Raw genomic sequence first — 22,483 nt, forward strand, 5'->3', positions numbered from 1 at the left:
TACGCATTCTGCCATAACTTTGCAGGGAATCTTCAGAACATGAAATTTACACCTCCCACTATAGCAGAAATGGTCCTTCTAGTAGTTGCACATCAAATCTAAGCTGTCTGAAGTGTTTTTCGAAAGTTTTCAACATTTTTATGTTTGGTGTTCCTGAATCGACCTTATCTCAGGCTGAAAACGCGTTTTCTGCATTGTGCCATAACTTTGCAGGGAAGCTTCAGATCATGAAATGTTCATTTCCCACTATAGCAGAAAGGGTCTTTCTAGTAGTTGCACATCAAATCTAAGCTGTCTGAAGTGTTTTTCGAAAGTTTTCAACAGTTTTATGTTTGGTGTTCCTGAATCGACCTTTTCTCAGGCTGAAAACGCGTTTTCTGAATTGTGCCATAACTTTGCAGGGAAGCTTCAGAACATGACATTTTCACCTCCCACTATAGCATAAGGGGTCTCTCTGGTAGTTGCAAATCAAATCTAAGCTGTCTGAAGTGTTTTTCCAGAATTATGAACCTTTTTATGTTTGGCGTTCCGGAATCGACCTTATCTCTGGCTGAAAACGCGTTTTGCGCATTGTGCCATAACTTTGCAGGAATGCTTTAGAACATGATATTTTCACCTCCCACTATAGCAGAAAGGGTTTTTCTAGTACTTGTACATCAAATACTAGCTGTCTGAAGTTTTTTTTCCGAAGTTATGAACATTTTTATGTTTGGCGTTCCGGAATTGACCTTATGTGAGGCTGAAAACGAGTTTTCTGCATTGTGACATAACTTTGCAGGGAAGCTTCAGAACATGAAATTTTAACCTCCCACTATAGCAGAAAGGGTCTTTCTAGTAGTTGCACATCAAATCTAAGCAGTACGAAGTGTTTTTCCAAAGTTATCAACATTTTTATGTTTGGCGTTCCGGAATCGACCTTATCTCAGGCTGAAAACGCGTTTCCTGCATTGCCGCATAACTTTGCAGGGAAGCTTCAGAACATCGAATTTTCACCTCCCACAATGGCAGAAATGGTCTGTCTAGTAGTTGCACATCAAATCTAAGCTGTCTGAAGTGTTTATCCAAAGTTATCAACATTTTTATGTATGGCGTTCCGGAATCTAACTTATTTCAGGCTGAAAACGCGTTTTCTGCAATGTGCCATAACTTTGCAGGGAAGCTTCTGAACATGAAATTTTCAACTCCCACTATAGCAGAATGGGTCTTTCTAGTAGTTGCACATCAAATCTAAGCTGTCTGAAGTGTTTTTCCAAAGTTATCAACATTTTTACGTTTGGCGTTACGGAATCGACCTTATCTCAGGCTGAAAACGCATTTTCTGCATTGTGCCATAACTTTGCAGTATAGCGTCAGAACATGAAATTTTCACCTCCCACTATAGCAGAAAGGGTCTTTCTAGTAGTTGCACATCAAATCTAAGCTGTCTGAAGTGTTTTTCCAAAGTTATCAACATTTTTATGTTTGGCGTTCAGGAATCGACCTTATCTCAGGCTGAAAACACGATTTACGCATTCTGCCATAACTTTGCAGGGAATCTTCAGAACATGAAATTTACACCTCCCACTATAGCAGAAATGGTCCTTCTAGTAGTTGCACATCAAATCTAAGCTGTCTGAAGTGTTTTTCCAAAGTTGGCAACATTTTTATGTTTGTCGTTCTGAAATCAACCTCATCTCAGGCTGAAAACGAGTTTTACGCATTGTGCCAGAACTTTGCAGCGAAGCTTCAGAACATGAAAATTTCACCTCCCACTATAGCAGAAAGGGTCTTTCTCGTAGTTGCAAATCAAATCTAAGCTGTCTGAAGTGTTTTTCGAAAGTTTTCAACATTTTTATGTTTGGTGTTCCTGAATCGACCTTATCTCAGGCTGAAAACGCGTTTTCTGCATTGTGCCATAACTTTGCAGGGAAGCTTCAGATCATGAAATGTTCATTTCCCACTATAGCAGAAAGGGTCTTTCTAGTAGTTGCACATAAAATCTAAGCTGTCTGAAGTGTTTTTCGAAAGTTTTCAACAGTTTTATGTTTGGTGTTCCTGAATCGACCTTTTCTCAGGCTGAAAACGCGTTTTCTGAATTGTGCCATAACTTTGCAGGGAAGCTACAGAACATGACATTTTCTCCTCCCACTATAGCATAACGGGTCTCTCTGTTAGTTGCAAATCAAATCTAAGCTGTCTGAAGTGTTTTTCCAGAATTATGAACCTTTTTATGTTTGGCGTTCCGGAATCGACCTTATCTCTGGCTGAAAACGCGTTTTGCGCATTGTGCCATAACTTTGCAGGAAAGCTTCAGAACATGATATTTTCACCTCACACTATAGCAGAAAGGGTCTTTCTAGTACTTGTACATCAAATCCTAGCTGTCTGAAGTGTTTTTCCGAAGTTATGAACATTTTTATGTTTGGCGTTCCGGAATTGACCTTATGTGAGGCTGAAAACGCGTTTTCTGCATTGTGACATAACTTTGCAGGGAAGCTTCAGAACATGAAATTTTAACCTCCCACTATAGCAGAAAGGGTCTTTCTAGTAGTTGCACATCAAATCTAAGCAGTACGAAGTGTTTTTCCAAAGTTATCAACATTTTTATGTTTGGCGTTCCGGAATCGACCTTATCTCAGGCTGAAAACGCGTTTCCTGCATTGTCGCATAACTTAGCAGGGAAGCTTCAGAACATCGAATTTTCACCTCCCACAATGGCAGAAATGGTCTGTCTAGTAGTTGCACATCAAATCTAAGCTGTCTGAAGTGTTTTTCCAGAATTATGAACATTTTTATGTTTGGCGTTCCGGAATCGACCTTATCACAGGCTGAAAACGCGTTTTACGCATTGTGCCATAACTTTCGTGCGAAGCTTCAGATCATCGAATATTTACCACCCACTATATCAGAAAGAGTCTTTCTAGTAGTTGCACATCAAATCTAAGCTGTTTGAAGTGTTTTTCCAAAGTTATCAACATTTTTATGTTTGGCGTTCCGGAATCAACCTTATCTCAGGCTGAAAACGCGTTTCCTGCATTGTGGCATAACTTTGCAGGGATGCTTCAGAACATGAAATTTTCACCTCCCATTGTAGCAGAAAGGGTCTTTCTAGTAGTTGCACATCAAATCTAAGCTGTCTGAAGTGTTTTTCCAAAGTTATCAACATTTTTATGTTTGGCGTTCTGGAACCCACCTAATCTCAGGCTGAAAACGCGTTTTCTGCATTGTGCCATAACTTTTCAGGGAAGCTTCAGAACATGAAATGTTCGCCTCCCACTATAGCAGATAGGGTCTTTCTAGTAGTTGCACATCAAATCTAAGCTGTCTGAAGTGTTTCTCCAAAGTTATAAACATTGTTATATTTGGCGTACCGGAATCTATCTTATCTCAGGCTGAAGACGTGTTTTCTGCATTGTGCCATAACTTTGCAGGCAAGATTCAGAACATGAAATTTTCACATCCCACAATAGCAGAAATGGTCTTTCTAGGAGTTGCACATCAAATCTAAGCTGTCTGAAGTGTTTATCCAAAGTTATCAACATTTTTATGTTTGGCGTTCCGGAATCGACCTTATCTCAGGCTGAAAACGCGTTTCCTGCATTGTGGCATAACTTTGCAGGGATGCTTCAGAACATGAAATTTTCACCTCCCATTGTAGCAGAAAGGGTCTTTCTAGTAGTTGCACATCAAATCTAAGCTGTCTGAAGTGTTTTTCCAAAGTTATCAACATTTTTATGTTTGGCGTTCTGGAACCCACCTAATCTCAGGCTGAAAACGCGTTTTCTGCATTGTGCCATAACTTTTCAGGGAAGCTTCAGAACATGAAATGTTCGCCTCCCACTATAGCAGATAGGGTCTTTCTAGTAGTTGCACATCAAATCTAAGCTGTCTGAAGTGTTTTTCCAAAGTTATCAACATTGTTATATTTGGTGTTCTGGAACCCACCTTATCTCAGGCTGAAAACGTGTTGTCTGCATTGTGCCATAACTTTGCAGGGAAGCTTCAGAACATGAAATTTTCACCTCCCACTATAGCAGAATGGGTCTTTCTAGTAGTTGCACATCAAATCTAAGCTGTTTGAAGTGTTTTTCCAAAGTTAACACGATTAATATGTTTGGCGTTCTGAAATCAACCTCATCTCAGGCTCAAAACGCGTTTACGCATTGTGCCATAACTTTGCAGGAAAGCTTCAGAACATGAAATTTTCACTTCCCACTATAGCAGAAAGTGGCGTTCTAGTAGTTGCACATCAAACCTAAGCTGTCTGAAGTGTTTTTCCAAAGTTATCTACATTTTTATGTTTGGCGTTCTGGAACCCACCTTATCTCAGGCTGAAAACGCGTTTTCTGCATTGTGCCATAACTTTGCAAGGAGACTTCAGAACATGAAATTTTCTCCTCCCACTATGTCAGAAAGGGTATTTCTAGTAGTTGCACATCAAATCTATGCTGTCTGTAGAGTTTTTCCTGAGTTATCAACATTTTTATGTTTGGCGTTCTGAAATCAACCTCATCTAAGGCTGAAAACGCGTTTTACGCATTGTGCCATAACTTTGCAGGGAAGCTTCAGAACATGATATTTTCACCTCCCACTATAGCAGAAAGGGTCTTTCGAGAAGTTGCACATCAAATCTAAGCTGTCTGATGTGTTGTTCCAAAGTTATCAACATTTTTATGTTTGGCGTTCCGGAACGCTCCTTATCTCACGCTTAAAACGCGTTTTCTGCATTGTGCCATAACTTTGCAGGGAAGCTTTAGAACATGAAATTTTCACCTCCCACTAGAGCAGAAAGGGTATTTCTAGTAGTTGCCCAACAAATCTAAGCTGTCTGAAGTGTTTTTCGAAAGTTATCAACATTTTTATGTTTGGCGTTCCGGAATCAACCTTATCTCAGGCTGAAAACGCGTTTTACGCATTGTGCCATAACTTTGCAGGAAAGCTTCAGAACATGAAATTTTCAACTCCCACTATAGCAGAAAGGGTATTTCTAGTAGTTGCACATCAAATCTAAGCTGTCTGTAGAGTTTTTCCTGAGTTATCAACATTTTTATGTTTGGCGTTCCGGAATCGACCTTATCTCAGGATGATAAATCGTTTTCTGCATTGTCCCATAACTTTGCAGGGAAGCTTCAGAACATGACATTTTAACCTGCCACTATAGCAGAAAGGGTCCTTCTAGTAGTTGCACATCAAATCTAACCTGTCTGAAGTGTTTTTCCAAAGTTATCAACATTCTTGTGTTTGGCGTTCCAGAATCAACCTTATCTCAGGCTGAAAACGCGTTTTCAGCATTGTGCCATCACTTTGCAGGGAAGCTTCAGAACATGAAATTTTAACATCCCACGATAGCAGAAAGGGTCTTTCTAGTAGTTGCACATCAAATCTAAGCTGTCTCAAGTGTTTTTCCAAAGTTATCAATATTTTTATGTTTGGCGTTCCGGAATCGACCTTATCTCAGGCTGAAAACGCCTTTCCTGCATTGTGGCATAACTTTGCAGGGATGCTTCAGAACATGAAATTTTCACCCCCCACTGTAGCAGAAAGGGTCTTTCTAGGAGTTGCACATCAAATCTAAGCTCTCTGAAGTGTTTTTCCAAAATTATCAACATTCTTATGTTTGGCGTTCCGGAATCAACCTTATCTCAGACTGAAAACGTGTTTTACGCATTTTGCCATAACTTTGCACGAAAGCCACAGAACATGAAATTTTCACCTCCCACTATAGCAGAAAGGGTCTTTCTAATAGTTGCACATAAAATCTAAGTTGTCTGAAGTGTTTTTGCAAAGTTATCAACATTTTTATGTTTGGCGTTCTGGAACCCACCTAATCTCAGGCTGAAAACGCGTTTTCTGCATTGTGCCATAACTTTTCAGGGAAGCTTCAGAACATGAAATGTTCGCCTCCCACTATAGCAGATAGGGTCTTTCTAGTAGTTGCACATCAAATCTAAGCTGTCTGAAGTGTTTTTCCAAAGTTATCAACATTGTTATATTTGGTGTTCTGGAACCCACCTTATCTCAGGCTGAAAACGTGTTGTCTGCATTGTGCCATAACTTTGCAGGGAAGCTTCAGAACATGAAATTTTCACCTCCCACTATAGCAGAATGGGTCTTTCTAGTAGTTGCACATCAAATCTAAGCTGTTTGAAGTGTTTTTCCAAAGTTAACACCATTAATATGTTTGGCGTTCTGAAATCAACCTCATCTCAGGCTCAAAACGCGTTTTACGCATTGTGCCATAACTTTGCAGGAAAGCTTCAGAACATGAAATTTTCACTTCCCACTATAGCAGAAAGTGGCGTTCTAGTAGTTGCACATCAAACCTAAGCTGTCTGAAGTGTTTTTCCAAAGTTATCTACATTTTTATGTTTGGCGTTCTGGAACCCACCTTATCTCAGGCTGAAAACGCGTTTTCTGCATTGTGCCATAACTTTGCAAGGAGACTTCAGAACATGAAATTTTCTCCTCCCACTATGTCAGAAAGGGTATTTCTAGTAGTTGCACATCAAATCTATGCTGTCTGTAGAGTTTTTCCTGAGTTATCAACATTTTTATGTTTGGCGTTCTGAAATCAACCTCATCTAAGGCTGAAAACGCGTTTTACGCATTGTGCCATAACTTTGCAGGGAAGCTTCAGAACATGATATTTTCACCTCCCACTATAGCAGAAAGGGTCTTTCGAGAAGTTGCACATCAAATCTAAGCTGTCTGATGTGTTGTTCCAAAGTTATCAACATTTTTATGTTTGGCGTTCCGGTACGCTCCTTATCTCACGCTTAAAACGCGTTTTCTGCATTGTGCCATAACTTTGCAGGGAAGCTTTAGAACATGAAATTTTCACCTCCCACTAGAGCAGAAAGGGTATTTCTAGTAGTTGCCCAACAAATCTAAGCTGTCTGAAGTGTTTTTCGAAAGTTATCAACATTTTTATGTTTGGCGTTCCGGAATCAACCTTATCTCAGGCTGAAAACGCGTTTTACGCATTGTGCCATAACTTTGCAGGAAAGCTTCAGAACATGAAATTTTCAACTCCCACTATAGCAGAAAGGGTATTTCTAGTAGTTGCACATCAAATCTAAGCTGTCTGTAGAGTTTTTCCTGAGTTATCAACATTTTTATGTTTGGCGTTCCGGAATCGACCTTATCTCAGGATGATAAATCGTTTTCTGCATTGTCCCATAACTTTGCAGGGAAGCTTCAGAACATGACATTTTAACCTGCCACTATAGCAGAAAGGGTCCTTCTAGTAGTTGCACATCAAATCTAACCTGTCTGAAGTGTTTTTCCAAAGTTATCAACATTCTTGTGTTTGGCGTTCCAGAATCAACCTTATCTCAGGCTGAAAACGCGTTTTCAGCATTGTGCCATCACTTTGCAGGGAAGCTTCAGAACATGGAATTTTAACATCCCACGATAGCAGAAAGGGTCTTTCTAGTAGTTGCACATCAAATCTAAGCTGTCTCAAGTGTTTTTCCAAAGTTATCAATATTTTTATGTTTGGCGTTCCGGAATCGACCTTATCTCAGGCTGAAAACGCCTTTCCTGCATTGTGGCATAACTTTGCAGGGATGCTTCAGAACATGAAATTTTCACCCCCCACTGTAGCAGAAAGGGTCTTTCTAGGAGTTGCACATCAAATCTAAGCTCTCTGAAGTGTTTTTCCAAAATTATCAACATTCTTATGTTTGGCGTTCCGGAATCAACCTTATCTCAGACTGAAAACGCGTTTTACGCATTTTGCCATAACTTTGCACGAAAGCCACAGAACATGAAATTTTCACCTCCCACTATAGCAGAAAGGGTCTTTCTAATAGTTGCACATAAAATCTAAGTTGTCTGAAGTGTTTTTGCAAAGTTATCAACATTCTTATGTTTGGCGTTCCGGAATCAACCTTATCTCAGACTGAAAACGTGTTTTCTGCATTGTGCCATAACTTTGCAGGAAAACTTCAGAACATGAAATTTTCACCTCCAACTATAGCAGAAAGGTTCTTTCTAGTAGTTGCGCATCAAATCTAAGCTGTCTGAAGTGTTTTTTTCCAAAGTTCTCAACATTCTTATGTTTGGCGTTCCGGAATCAACCTTATCTCAGGCTGAAAACGCGTTTTACGCATTGTGCCATAACTTTGCAGGAAAGCTTCAGAACATGAAATTTTCAACTCCCACTATAGCAGAAAGGGTCTTTCTAGTAGTTGCACATCAAATCTAAGCTGTCTCAAGTGTTTTTCCAAAGTTATCAATATTTTTATGTTTGGCGTTCCGGAATCGACCTTATCTCAGGCTGAAAACGCGTTTCCTGCATTGTGGCATAACTTTGCAAGGATGCTTCAGAACATGAAATTTTCACCTCCCACTGTAGCAGAAAGGGTCTTTCTAGTAGTTGCACATCAAATCTAAGCTGTTTGAAGTGTTTTTCCAAAGTTAACACCATTATTATGTTTGGCGTTCCAGAAACAACCTTATCTCAGGCTGAAAACGCGTTTTACGCAATTTGCCATAACTTTGCAGGAAAGCTTCAGAACATGAAATTTTCACCTCCCACTATAGCAGAAAGTGGCTTTCTAGTAGTTTCACATCAAATCTAAGCTGTCTGAAGTGTTTTTCCAAAGTTATCTACATTTTTATGTTTAGCGTTCTGGAACCCACCTCATCTCGGGCTGAAAACGGGTTTTCTGCATTGTGCCATAACTTTGCAGGGAGACTTCAGAACATGCAATTTTCTCCTCCAACTATAGCAGAAAGGGTCTTTCTAGTAGTTGCACGTCAAATCTAAGCTGTTTGAAGTGTTTTTCCAAAGTTATCAACATTTTTATGTTTGGCTTTCTGGTATCCACCTTATCTCAGGCTGAAAACGCGTTTTCTGCATTGTGCCATAACTTTGCAATGAAGCTTTAGAACATGAAATTTTCACCTCCAACTATAGCAGAAAGGGTCTTTCTAGTAGTTGCACATCAAATCTAAGCTGTCTGAAGTGTTTTTCCAAAGTTATCAACATTTTTATGTTTGGCGTTCCGGAATCAACCTTATCTCAAGCTGAAAACGCGTTTCTTGCATTGTGGCATAACTTTGCAAGGATCCTTCAGAACATGAAATTTTCACCTCCCACTTTAGCAGAAAGGGTCTTTCTAGTAGTTGCACATCAAATCTAAGCTGTTTGAAGTGTTTTTCCAAAGTTAACACCATTTTTATGTTTGGCGTTCCAGAAACAACCTTATCTCAGGCTGAAAACGCGTTTTACGCAATTTGCCATAACTTTGCAGGAAAGCTTCAGAACATGAAATTTTCACCTCCCACTTCAGCAGAAAGGGTCTTTCTAGTAGTTGCGCATCAAATCTAAGCTGTCTGAAGTGTTTTTCCAAAGTTATCAACATTTTTATGTTTGGCGTTCTGGAACCCACCTTATCTCAGGCTGAAAACGCGTTTTCTGCATTGTGCCATAACTTTGCAGGGAGACTTCAGAACATGAACTTTTCAACTTCCACGATAGCAGAAAGGCTCTTTCCAGCAGTTGCACATCAAATCTAAGCTGTCTGAAGTGTTTTTCCAAAGTTATCAACATTTTTATGTTTGGCTTCCCGGAATCGACCTTATCTCAGGATGAAAAATCGTTTTCTGCGTTGTCCCATAACTTTGCAGGGAAGCTTCAGAACATGAAATTCTGACCTCCCAATATAGCAGAAAGGGTCTTTCTAGTAGTTGTGCATCAAATCTAAGCTGTCTGAAGTGTTTTTCCAAAGTAATCAACATTTTTATGTTTGGCGTTCCTGAATCGACCTTATCTCAGGCTGAAAACGCGTTTTCTGCAATGTGCCATAACTTTGCAGGGAAGCTTCAGAACATGAAATTTGAATTTCCACTATAGCAGAAAGGCTCTTTCCAGCAGTTGCACATCAAATCTAAGCTGTCTGAAGTGTATTTCCAAAGTTATCAACATTCTTATGTTTGGCGTTCCGGAATCGACCTTATCTCAGACTGAAAACGTGTTTTCTGCATTGTGCCATAACTTTGCATGGAAACTTCAGAACATGAAATTTTCTCCTCCAACTATAGCAGAAAGGGTCTTACTAGTAGTTGCACATCAAATCTAAGCTGTTTGAAGTGTTTTTCCAAAGTTAACCCCATTTTTATGTTTGGCGTTCCAGAAACAACCTTATCTCAGGCTGAAAACGCGTTTTACGCAATTTGCCATAACTTTGCATGAAAGCTTCAGAACATGAAATTTTCACCTCCCACTATAGCAGAAAGGGTCTTTCTAGTAGTTGCACATCAAATCTAAGCTGTTTGAAGTGTTTTTCCAAAGTTATCAACATTCTTATGTTTGGCGTTCCGGAATCGACCTTTTCTCAGTCTGAAAACGCGTTTTCTGCATTGTGCCATAACTTTGCAGGGAAGCTTTAGAACATGAAATTTTGACTTCCCAATATAGCAAAAAGGGTCTTTCTAGTAGTTGCAGATCAAATCTAAGCTGTCTGAAGTGTATTTCCAAAGTTATCAACATTTTTATGTGTGGCGTTCTGGTATCCACCTTATCTCAGGCTGAAAACGCCTTCACCTTCACCTTCACCTTCTTCTGCCGCTTATCCGGGGTCGGGTCGCGGAGGCAGCATTCGGAGCAAGGAAGCCCAAACTTCCCGGTCCGCACAAACCTCCTCCAGCTCCTCCCGGGGGATCCCGAGGCGTTCCCAGGCCAGACCGGAGACATAATCTCTCCAGCGAGTCCTGGGTCTTCCCCGGGGTCTCCTCCCGGTAGGACATGCCCGGAACACCTCCCCAGGGAGGCGTCCAGGGGGCATCCGGATCAGATGCCCGAGCCACCTCAGCTGGTTCCTCTCGATGTGGAGGAGCAGCGGCTCCACCCCGAGCTCCTCCCGGATGACCGAACTCCTCACCCTATCTCTAAGGGTGCGCCCAGCCACCCTGCGGAGGAAACTCATCTCAGCGGCTTGTATCCGCGATCCCATCCTTTCGGTCACTACCCAAAGCTCGTGACCATAGGTGAGGGTGGGAACGTAGATCGATCGGTAAATCGAGAGCTTCATCTTGTGACTCAGCTCTCTCTTCACCACGACGGTCCGATACAGCGACCGCATCACTGCTGCCGCTGCACCAACCCGTCTATCAATCTCACGGTCCCTTTTTCCCTCACTCGAGAACAAGACCACGAGATACATAAACTCCGCCACTTGAGGCAAGAACTCTCCACCAACCTGGAGAGAGCAAACCACCGTGTTCCGGTCGAGAACCATGGCCTCAGACTTGGAGGTACTGATCCTCATCCCGGCCGCTTCACACTCGGTTGCAAACCGACCCAGCGCATGCTGAAGGTCCCGGTCCGATGAGGCCAGCAGAACAACATCGTCCGCAAACAGCAGAGATGAAATTCTGTGGTTCCCGAACCGGATCCCCTCCGACCCCTGGCTACGCCTAGAAATTCTGTCCATAAAAGTGATGAACAGAACCGGTGACAAAGGGCAGCCCTGGCGGAGACCAACATGCACCGGGAACAGGTCTGATTTCCTGCCGGCAATGCGAACCATGCTCCTGCTCCGGTCATACAAGGAGCGGACAGCCCCTAGCAGAGGGTCCCGCACCCCATATTCCCGGAGCACCCCCCACAGGACATCGCGAGGGACACGGAGGCTGAAAACGCGTTTTCTGCATTGTGCCATAACTTGCCATAAAATCTAAGCTGTCTGATGAGTTGTTCCAAAGTTATCAACATTTTTATGTTTGGCGTTCCGGAACTCGCCTTATCTCACGCTTAAAACGGGTTTTCTGCATTGTGCCATAACTTTGCAGGGAAGCTTCAGAACATGAAATTTTCACCTCCCACTATAGCAGAAAGTGTCTTTCTAGTAGTTGCACATCAAATCTAAGCTGTTTGAAGTGTTTTTCCAAAGTTATCAACATTCTTATGTTTGGCGTTCCGGAATCGACCTTTTCTCAGGCTGAAAAATCGTTTTCTGCATTGTCCCATAACTTTGCAGGGAAGCTTCAGAACATGAAATTTTGACCTCCCAATATAGCAGAAAGGGTCTTTCTAGTAGTTGCACATCAAATCTAATCTGTCTGAAGTGTATTTCGAAAGTTATCAACATTTCTATGTTTGGCGTTCCGGAATCGACCTAATCTCAGGCTTAAAACGCGTTTTACGCATTGTGCCATAACTTTGCAGGGAACCTTTAGAACATGAAATTTTCACCTCCCACTATAACAGAAAGGGTCTTTCTAGTAGTTGCACGTCAAATCTAAGCTGTTTGAAGTGTTTTTCCAAAGTTATCACCATTTTTATATTTGGCGTTCCAGAAACAACCTTGTCTCAGGCTGAAAACGCGTTTTACGCAATTTGCCATAACTTTGCAGGAAAGCCTCAGAACATGAAAGTTTCACCGCCGACTATAGCAGAAAGGGTCTTTCTAGTAGTTGCACATCAAATATAAGCTGTCTGATGTGTTTTTCCAAAGTTATCAACATTTTTATGTTTGGCGTTCCGGAACCCACGTTATCTCAGGCTGAAAACGCGTTTTCTGCATTGTGCCATAACTTTGCAGGAAAGCTTCAAAAATGAAATTGTCACCTCCCACTATAGCAGAAAGGGTCTTTCTAGTAGTTGCACCTCAAATCTAAGCTGTCTGAATTGTTTTTCCAAAGTTATCAACATTTTTATTTTTGGCGTTCCGGAAAACATCTTATCTCAGGCTGAAAACGCGTTTTCTGCATTGTGCCATAACTTTGAAGGAAAGCTTCAGAACACGAAAGTTTCACCTACCACTATAGTAGAAATTGTCTTTCTAGTAGTTGCACATCAAATCTAAGCTGTCTGAAGTGGTTTTCCAAAGTTATCAACATTTTTATGTTTGGCGTTCCGGAACCCACCTTTTTTCAGGCTGAAAACGCGTTTTCTGCATTGTGCCATAACTTTGCAGGGAAGCTTCAGAACATGAAATTTTCACCTCCCACTATAGCAGAAAGGGTCTTTCTAGTAGTTCCACATCAAATCTAAGCTGTCTGAAATGTTTTCCGAAAGTCATCAACATTTTTATGTTTGGCGTTCCGGAATCGACCTTATCTCAGGATGAAAAATCGTTTTATGCATTGTGCCATAACTTCTCAGGGAAGCTTCAGAACATGAAATATTCACCTCCCACTATAGCAGAAAGGGTCTTTCTAGTAGTTGCACATCAAATCTAAGCTGTCTAAAGAGTTTTTCCAAAGTTATCAGTATTTTTATGTTTGGCGTTCCGGAATCGACCTTATCTCAGGCTGAAAACGCGTTTCCTGCATTGTGGCATAACTTTGCAGGGAAGCTTCAGAACATCGAATTTTCACCTCCCACAATGGCAGAAATGGTCTTTCTAGTAGTTGCACATCAAATCTAAGCTGTCTGAAGTGTTTTTCCAGAATTATGATCGTGTTTATGTTTGGCGTTCCGGAATCGACCTTATCTCAGGCTGAAAACGCGTTTTACGCATGGTGCCATAACTTTGCAGGGAAGCTTCAGAACATCGAATTTTCACCTCCCACTATAGCAGAAACGGTCTTTCTCGTAGTTGCACATCAAATCTAAGCTGTCTGAAGTGTTTTTCCAAAGTTTTCAAGATTTTTATGTTTGGCGTTCCGGAATCGACCATATCTCAGGCTGAAAACGCATATTCTGCATTGTGCCTTAACTTTGCAGGGAAGCTTCAGAACATGAAATTTTCACCTCCCACTATAGCAGAAAGGGTCTTTCTTGTAGTTGCACATCAATTGTAAGCGGTCTGAAGTGTATTTCAAAAGTTTACAACTTTTTTATGTTTGACGTTCCTGAATCGACCTGATCACAGGCTGAAAACGCGTTTCACGCATTGTTCCATAACTTTGCCGTGAAGCTTCAGAACATGAATTTTTCACCACCCACAATGGCAGAAAGGTTCTTTCTAGTAGTTGCACGTGAAATCTAAGCTGTCTGAAGTGTTTTTCCAAAGTTATCAACACTTTTATGTTTGGCGTTCCGGAATCGACCTTATCTCAGGCTGAAAACGCGTTTTAAGCATTGTGCCACAACTATGCATAAAGCTTAAGAACATGAAATTTTGACCTCCCACTATAGCAGAAAGGGTCTTTCTAGTAGTTTCACGTGAAATCTAAGCTGTCTGAAGTGTTTTTCCAAAGTTATCAACATTTTTATGTTTGGCGTTCCGGAATCGACTTTATCTCAGACTGAAAACCTTTTTTTCCGCATTGTGCCATAACTTTGCAGGAAACTTCAGAATAAGAAATTTTAACCTCCCACTGTTGCAGAAAGGGTCTGTCTTGCAGTTGCACATCAAATCGAAGCTGTCTGAAGTGTTTTTCCAAAGTTATCAACATTTTCATGTTTGCCGTTCTGGAACCCACCTTATCTCAGGCTGAAAACGCATTTTCTGCATTGTGCCATAACTTTGCAGGCACGCTTCAGAACATGAAATTTTCACATGCCACTATTGCAGAAAGGGTCTTTCTAGTAGTTGCACATCAAATCTAATCTGTCTGAAGTGTTTTTCCAAAGTTTTCAAGATTTTTATCTTTGGCGTTCCGGAATCGACCATATCTCAGGCTGAAAACGCGTATTCTGCATTGTGCCTTAACTTTGCAGGGAAGCTTCAGAACATGAAATTTTCACCTCCCACTATAGCAGAAATGGTCTTTCTAGTAGTTGCTCGTCAAATCTAAGCTGTCTGAAGTGTTTTTCCGAAGTTATCAACATTTTTATGTTTGGCGTTCCGGAATCGACCATATCTCAGGCTGAAAACGCGTTTCCTGCATTGTGGCATAACTTTGCAGGGAAGCTTCAGAACATGAAATTTTCATTTCCCACTGTAGCAGAAAGGGTCTTTCTAGTAGCTGCACATCAAATCTAAGCTGTCTGAAATGTTTTTTCCAAAGTTATCAACATTTTTATGTTTGGCGTTCTGGAACCCACCTTATCTCATTCTGAAAAGGTGTTTTTTGCATTGTGCCATAACTTTGCAGGGATGCCACAGAACATGAAATTTTCACCTGCCGCATAGTAGAAAGGGTCGTTCTAGTAGTTGCACTTCAAATCTAAGCTCTCTGAAGTGTTTTTCGAAAGTTATCAACATTTTTGTGTTTGGAGTTCCGGAACCCACCTTATCTCAGGCTGAAAACGGGTTTTCTCCATTGTGCCATAACTTTGGAGGGAAGCTTCAGAACATGAAATTTTCACCTCCCACTATGTCAGAAAGGGTCTTTCTGGTACTTGCACATCAAATCTAAGCTGTCTGAAGTGTATTTCAAAAGTTATCAACTTTTTTCTGTTTGGCGTTCTGGAATCGACCTTATCTCAGGCTGAAAACGCGTTTTCGGAATTGTGCCATAACTAGGCAGGGAAGCTTCAGAACATGAAATTTCAACCTCCCACTATAGCAGAAATGGTCTTTCTCGTAGTTGCACATCAAATCTAAGCTGTCTGATATGTTTTTCCAAAGTTATCTACTTTTTTCTGTTTGGCGTTCTGGAACCCACCTTATCACAGTCTGAAAACGCGTTTTCTGCATTGTGCCATAACTTTGCAGGGAAGCTTCAGAACATGAAATTTTCACATCCCACTATAGCAGAAAGGGTTTTTCTAGTAGTTGCACATCAGAGCTAAGCTGTCTGAAGTGTTTTTCCAAAGTTATCAACATTTTTATGTTTGGCGTTCCGGAATCGACCTTATCTCAGGCTGAAAACGCGTTTTCTGCATTGTGCCATAACTTTGCAGGGAAGCTTCAGAACATGAAATTTCTGCATCCCACTATAGCAGAAAGGGTCTTTCTAGTAGTTGCACATCAAATCTAAACTGTTTGAAGTGTTTTTCCAAAGTAATCAACATTTTTAAGTTTGGCGTTCCGGAATCAACCTTATCTCAGGCTGAAAACGCATTTTACGCATTGTGCCATAACTTTGCTGGAAAGCTTCAGAACATTAAATTTTCACCTCCCACTATAGCAGAAAGGGTCTTTCTAGTAGTTGCACATCAAATCTAAGCTGTCTGAAGTGTTTTTCCGAAGTTATCAACATTTTTATGTTTGGCGTTCCGGAATTGACCTTATGTCAGGCTGAAAACGCGTTTTCTGCATTGTGACATAACTTTGCAGGGAAGCTTCAGAACATGAAATTTTCACCTCCCACGATAGCAGAAAGGGTCTTTCTAGTAGTTGCACATCAAATCGAAGCTGTTTGAATTGTTTTTCCAAAGTTATCAACACTTTTTTGTTTGGTGTTCCGGAATCAACCTTATCTGAGGCTGAAAACGCGTTTTACGCATTGTGCCATAACTTTGCAGGAAAGCTTCAGAACATGAAATTTTCAACTCCGACTATAGCAGAAAGGCTCTTTCTAGTAGTTGCACATCAAATCTAAGCTGTCTAAAGAGTTTTTCCAAAGTTATCAATATTTTTATGTTTGGCGTTCCGGAATCGACCTTATCTCAGGCTGAAAACGCGTTTCCTGCATTGTGGCATAACTTTGCAGGGAAGCTTCAGAACATCGAATTTTCACCTCCCACAATGGCAGAAATGGTCTTTCTAGTAGTTGCACATCAAATCTAAGCGGTCTGAAGTGTTTTTACAGAATTATGAACATGTTTATGTTTGGCGTTCCGGAATCGACCTTATCTCAGGCTGAAAACGCGTTTTACGCATGGTGCCATAACTTTGTAGGGAAGCTTCAGAACATCGAATTTTCACCTCCCACTATTGCAGAAACGGTCTTTCTCGTAGTTGCACATCAAATCTAAGCTGTCTGAAGTGTTTTTCCAAAGTTATCAACATTTTTATGTTTGGCGTACCAGAATCTATCTTATCTCAGGCTGAAAACGCGTTTTCTGCATTGTGCCATACCTTTGCAGGGAAGCTTCAGAACATGAAATTTTCACCTCCCACTATAGCAGAAAGGGTCTTTCTTGTAGTTGCACATCAATTGTAAGCGGTCTGAAGTGTATTTCAAAAGTTTACAACTTTTTTATGTTTGACGTTCCTGAATCGACCTGATCACAGGCTGAAAACGCGTTTCACGCATTGTTCCATAACTTTGCCGTGAAGCTTCAGAACATGAATTTTTCACCTCCCACAATGGCAGAAAGGGTCTTTCTAGTAGTTGCACGTGAAATCTAAGCTGTCTGAAGTGTTTTTCGAAAGTTATCAAGATTTTTATGTTTGGCGTTCCGGAATCGACCTTATCTCAGGCTGAAAACGCGTTTTAAGCATTGTGCCACAACTATGCATAAAGCTTAAGAACATGAAATTTTGACCTCCCACTATAGCAGAAAGGGTCTTTCTAGTAGTTTCACGGGAAATCTAAGCTGTCTGAAGTGTTTTTCCAAAGTTATCAACATTTTTATGTTTGGCGTTCCGGAATCGACTTTATCTCAGGCTGAAAACCTTTTTTTCCGCATTGTGCCATAACTTTGCAGGAAACTTCAGAATAATAAATTTCAACCTCCCACTGTCGCAGAAAGGGTCTTTCTAGTAATTGCACATCAAATCTAAGCTGTCTGAAGTGTGTTTCCAAAGTTATCAATATTTTTATGTTTTGCGTTCCGGAATCGACCTTATCTCAGGCTGAAAACGCGTTTCCTGCATTGTGGCATAACTTTGCAGAGAAGCTTCAGAACATGAAATTTTCACCTCACACTGTAGCAGAAAGGGTCTTTCTAGTAGTTGCACATCAAACCTAAGCTGTCTGTAGAGTTTTTCCTGAGTTATCAACATTTTTATGTTTGGGGTTCTGAAATCAACCTAATCTCAGGCTGAAAACGCGTTTTACGCATTGTGCCATAACTTTGCAGGGAAGCTTCAGAACATGAAATTTTCACATCCCACTATAGCAGAAAGGGTCTTTCTAGTAGTCTCACATCAAATCTAAGCTGTCTGAAGTGTTTTTCCAAAGTTATCAACATTTTTATGTTTGACGTTCCGGAATCGACCTTATCTCAGGCTGAAAACGCGTTTTCTGCATTGTGCCATAACTTTTCAGGGAAGCTTCAGAACATGAAATTTTCACCTCCCACTATAGCAGAAAGGGTCTTTCTAGTAGTTGCATATCAAATCTAAGCTGTCTGAAGTGTTTTTCCAAAGTTATCAACATTCTTATGTTTGGCGTTCCGGAATCAACCTTATCTCAGGCTGAAAACGCGTTTTACGCATTGTGCCATAACTTTGCAGGAAAGCTTCAGAACATTAAATTTTCAACTCCCACTATAGCAGAAAGGGTCTTTCTAGTAGTTGCACATCAAATCTAAGCTGTCTGAAGTGTTTTTCCAAAGTTATCAATATTTTTATGTTTGGCGTTCCGGAATCGACCTTATCTCAGGCTGAAAACGCGTTTTACGGATTTTGCCATAACTTTGCAGGGAAGCTTCAGAACATGAAATTTTAACTTCCCACTATAGCAGAAAGGGTCTTTCTAGTAGTTGCACATCAAATCTAAGCTGTCGAAATTGTTTTTCCAAAGTTATCAACATTTTTATGTTTGGCGTTCTGGAACCCAACTTATCTCAGGCTAAAAACGCGTTTTCTGGATAGTGCCATAACTTTGCAGGGAGACTTCAGAACATGAAATTTTAACATCCCACTATAGCAGAAAGGGTCTTTCTAGTAGTTGCACATCAAATCTAAGCTGTCTGAAGTGTTTTTCCAAAGTTATCAACATTCTTATGTTTGGCGTTCCGGATTCAACCTTATCTCAGGCTGAAAACGCGTTTCTTGCATTGTGGCATAACTTTGCAGGGAAGCTTCAGAACATGAAATTTTCACCTCCCACTGTAACAGAAAGGGTCTTTCTAGTAGTTGCACATCAAATCTAAGCTGTCTGAAGTGTTTTTCCAAAGTTAACAACATTTTTATATTTGGCGTTCAGGAATCGACCTTATCTCAGGCTGAAAACACGATTTACGCATTCTGCCATAACTTTGCAGGGAATCTTCAGAACATGAAATTTTCTTATGCCATTATAGCGGAAAGGGTCTTTCTAGTAGTTGCACATCAAATCTAAGCTGTCTGAAGTGTTTTTCCAAAGTTATAAACATTTTTATGTTTGGCATTACGGAATCGACCTTATCTCAGGCTGAAAACGCATTTTCTGCATTGTGCCATAACTTTGCAGTATAGCGTCAGAACATGAAATTTTCACCTCCCACTATAGCAGAAAGGGTCTTTCTAGTAGTTGCACATCAAATCTAAGCTGTCTGAACTGTTTTTCCAAAGTTATCAACATTCTTATGTTTGGCATTCCGGAATCAACCTTATCTCAGGCTGAAAACGCGTTTTCTGCATTGTGCCATAACTTTGCAGGGAAGCTTCAGAACATGAAATTTTCACCTCCCACTATAGCAGAAAGGGTCCTTCTAATAGTTTCACATCAACTCTAAGCTGTCTGAAGTGTTTTTCCAAAGTTATCAACATTCTTATGTTTGGCGTTCCGGAATCAACCTTATCTCAGGCTGAAAACGCGTTTCCTGCATTGTGCCTTAACATTGCAGGGAAGCTTCAGAACATGAAATTTTCATATCCCATTATAGCAGAAAGGGTCTTTCTAGTAGTTGCACATCAAATCTAAGCTGTCTGAAGTGGTTTTCCAAAGTTATATACATTTTTATGTTTGGCATTACGGAATCGACCTTATCTCAGGCTGAATACGCGTTTTCTGCATTGTGCCATAACTTTGCAGGGAATCTTTAGAACATGAAATTTTCACATCCCACTATATCAGAAAGGGTTTTTCTCGTACTTGTACATCAAATCCTAGCTGTCTGAAGTGTTTTTCCGAAGTTATGAACATTTTTATGTTTGGCGTTCCGGAACTGACCTTATGTGAGGCTGAAAACGCGTTTTCTGCATTATGACATAACTTTGCAGGGAAGCTTCAGAACATGAAATTTTCACCTCCCACGATAGCAGAAAGGGTCTTTCTAGTACTTGTACATCAAATCTAAGCTGTCTGAAGTGTTTTTCCGAAGTTATCAACATTTTTATGTTTGGCTTTCCGGAATTGACCTTATGTCAGGCTGAAAACGCGTTTTCTGCATTGTGACATAACTTTGCAGGGAAGCTTCAGAACATCGAATTTTCACCTCCCACTATAGCAGAAAGGGTCTTTCTAATAGTTGCACATCAACTCTAAGTTGTCTGAAGTGTTTTTCCAAAGTTATCAACATTTTTATGTTAGGCGTTTCGGAACCCGCCTTATACTCAGGCTGTAAACGCTTTTTTTGCATTGTGCCATAACTTTGGAGGGAAGCTTCAGAACACGAAATTTTAACCTCCCACTGTAGCAGAAAGGGTCTTTCTAGTAGTTGCACATCAAATCTAACCTGTCTGAAGTGTTTTTCCAAAGTTATCAACATTCTTATGTTTGGCGTTCCGGAATCAACCTTATCTCAGGCTGAATACGCGTTTTCTGCATTGTGCCATAACTTTGCAGGGAATCTTCAGAACATGAAATTTTCACATCCCACTATATCAGAAAGGGTTTTTCTAGTAGTTGCACATCAAATCTAAGCTGTCTGAAGTGTTTTTCCGAAGTTATCAACATTTTTATGTTTGGCGTTCCGGAATTGACCTTATGTCAGGCTGAAAACGCGTTTTCTGCATTGTGACATAACTTTGCAGGGAAGCTTCAGAACATCGAATTTTCACCTCCCACAATGGCAGAAATGGTCTTTCCAGTAGTTGCACATCAAATCGATGCTGTTTGAATTGTTTTTCCAAAGTTATCAACACTTTTATGTTTGGTGTTCCGGAATCAACCTTATCTGAGGCTGAAAACGCGTTTTCTGCATTGTCCCATAACTTTCTAGGGAGGCTTCAGAACATGAAATTTTGACCTCCCACTATAGCAGAAATGGTCTTTCTAGTAGTTGCACATCAAATTTATGCTGTCTGAAGTGTTTTTCCGAAGTTATCAACATTTTTATGTTTGGCGTTCCTGAATCAACCTTATCTCAGGCTGAAAACGCGTTTTCTGCATTGTGCCATAACTTTGCAGGGAAGCTTCAGAACATGAAATTTTCACCTCCCACTACAGCAGAAAGGTTCTTTCCAGCAGTTGCACATCAAATCTAAGCTGTCTGAAGTGTTTTTCAAAAGGTATCAACATTTTTATGTTTGGCGTTCTAGAACCCTCCTTATCTCAGGCTGAAAATGCGTTTTCTGCATTGTGCCATAACTTTCCAGGGAAGCTTCAGAACATGAAATTTTCACCTCCCACTATAGCAGAAAGGGTCTTTCTAGTAGTTGCACATCAAATATAAGCTGTCTGAATTGTTTTTCCAAAGTTATCAACTTTTTTATGTTTGCCTTTGCGGAATCGACCTTATCTCAGGCTGAAAACGTGTTTTACGCATTGTGCCATAACTCTGCAGGGAGGCTTCAGAACATGGAATTTTCACTACCCACTATAGCAGAAAGGGTCTTTCTTGTAGTTGCACATCAAATCTAAGCTGTCTGAAGTGTTTTTCAAAAGTTATCAACATTTTTATGTTTGGCGTTCCGGAATCAACCTTATCTCAGGCTGAAAACGCGTTTTATGCATTGTGCCATAAATTTGCAGGGAAACTTCAGAACATGAAATTTTCACATCCCACTATGGCAGAAAGGGTCTTTCAAGTAGTTGCACATCAAATCTATGGTGTCTGAAGTGTTTTTCAAAAGTTATCAACATTTTTATGTTTGGCGATCCGGAATCGACCTTATCTCAGGCTGAAAACGCGTTTCACGCATTGTGCCATAACTTTGCAGGGAAGCTTCAGAACATGAAATTTTCAACTCCCACTATAGCAGAAAGGGTCTTTCTTGTAGTTGCACATCAAATCTTAGCTGTCTGAAGTGTTTTTCCAAACTTTTCAACATTTTTATGTTTGGCGTTCGGGAACCCACCTTATCTCAAGCTGAAAACGCGTTTTCTGCATTGTGCCATAACTTTGCAGGAAACTTCAGAATATGAAATTTTAACCTCCCACTATAGCAGAAAGGGTCTTTCTAGTAGTTGCAAATCAAATCTAAGCTGTCTGAAGTGTTTTTCCAAAGTTATCAACATTTTCATGTTTGGCGTTCCGGAATCGACCTTTTCTCAGGCTGAAAACGCGTTTTACGCATTGTGCCATAACTTTGCAGGGAAGCTTCAGAACATGAAATTTTCACCTCCCACTATAGCAGAAAGGGTCTTTCTAGTAGGTGCACATCAAATCGAAGCTGTCTGAAGTGTTTTTCCAAAGTTATCAACATTCTTATGTTTGGCGTTCCGGAATCAACCATATCTCAGGCTGAAAACATGTTTTCTGCATTGTGCCATAACTTTGCAGGGAAGCTTCAGAACATGAAAATTTCACCTCCCACTATAGCAGAAAGGGTCTTTCTAGTAGGTGCACATCAAATCGAAGCTGTCTGAAGTGTTTTTCCAAAGCTATCAACACTTTTATGATTGCCGTTCCGTAATCGACCTTATCTCAGGCTGAAAACACGATTTACACATTCTGCCATAA

This window comes from Synchiropus splendidus, chromosome 2 (genome assembly GCF_027744825.2).
Source record: "Synchiropus splendidus isolate RoL2022-P1 chromosome 2, RoL_Sspl_1.0, whole genome shotgun sequence".
In the NCBI taxonomy this organism is placed as follows: domain Eukaryota; kingdom Metazoa; phylum Chordata; class Actinopteri; order Syngnathiformes; family Callionymidae; genus Synchiropus; species Synchiropus splendidus.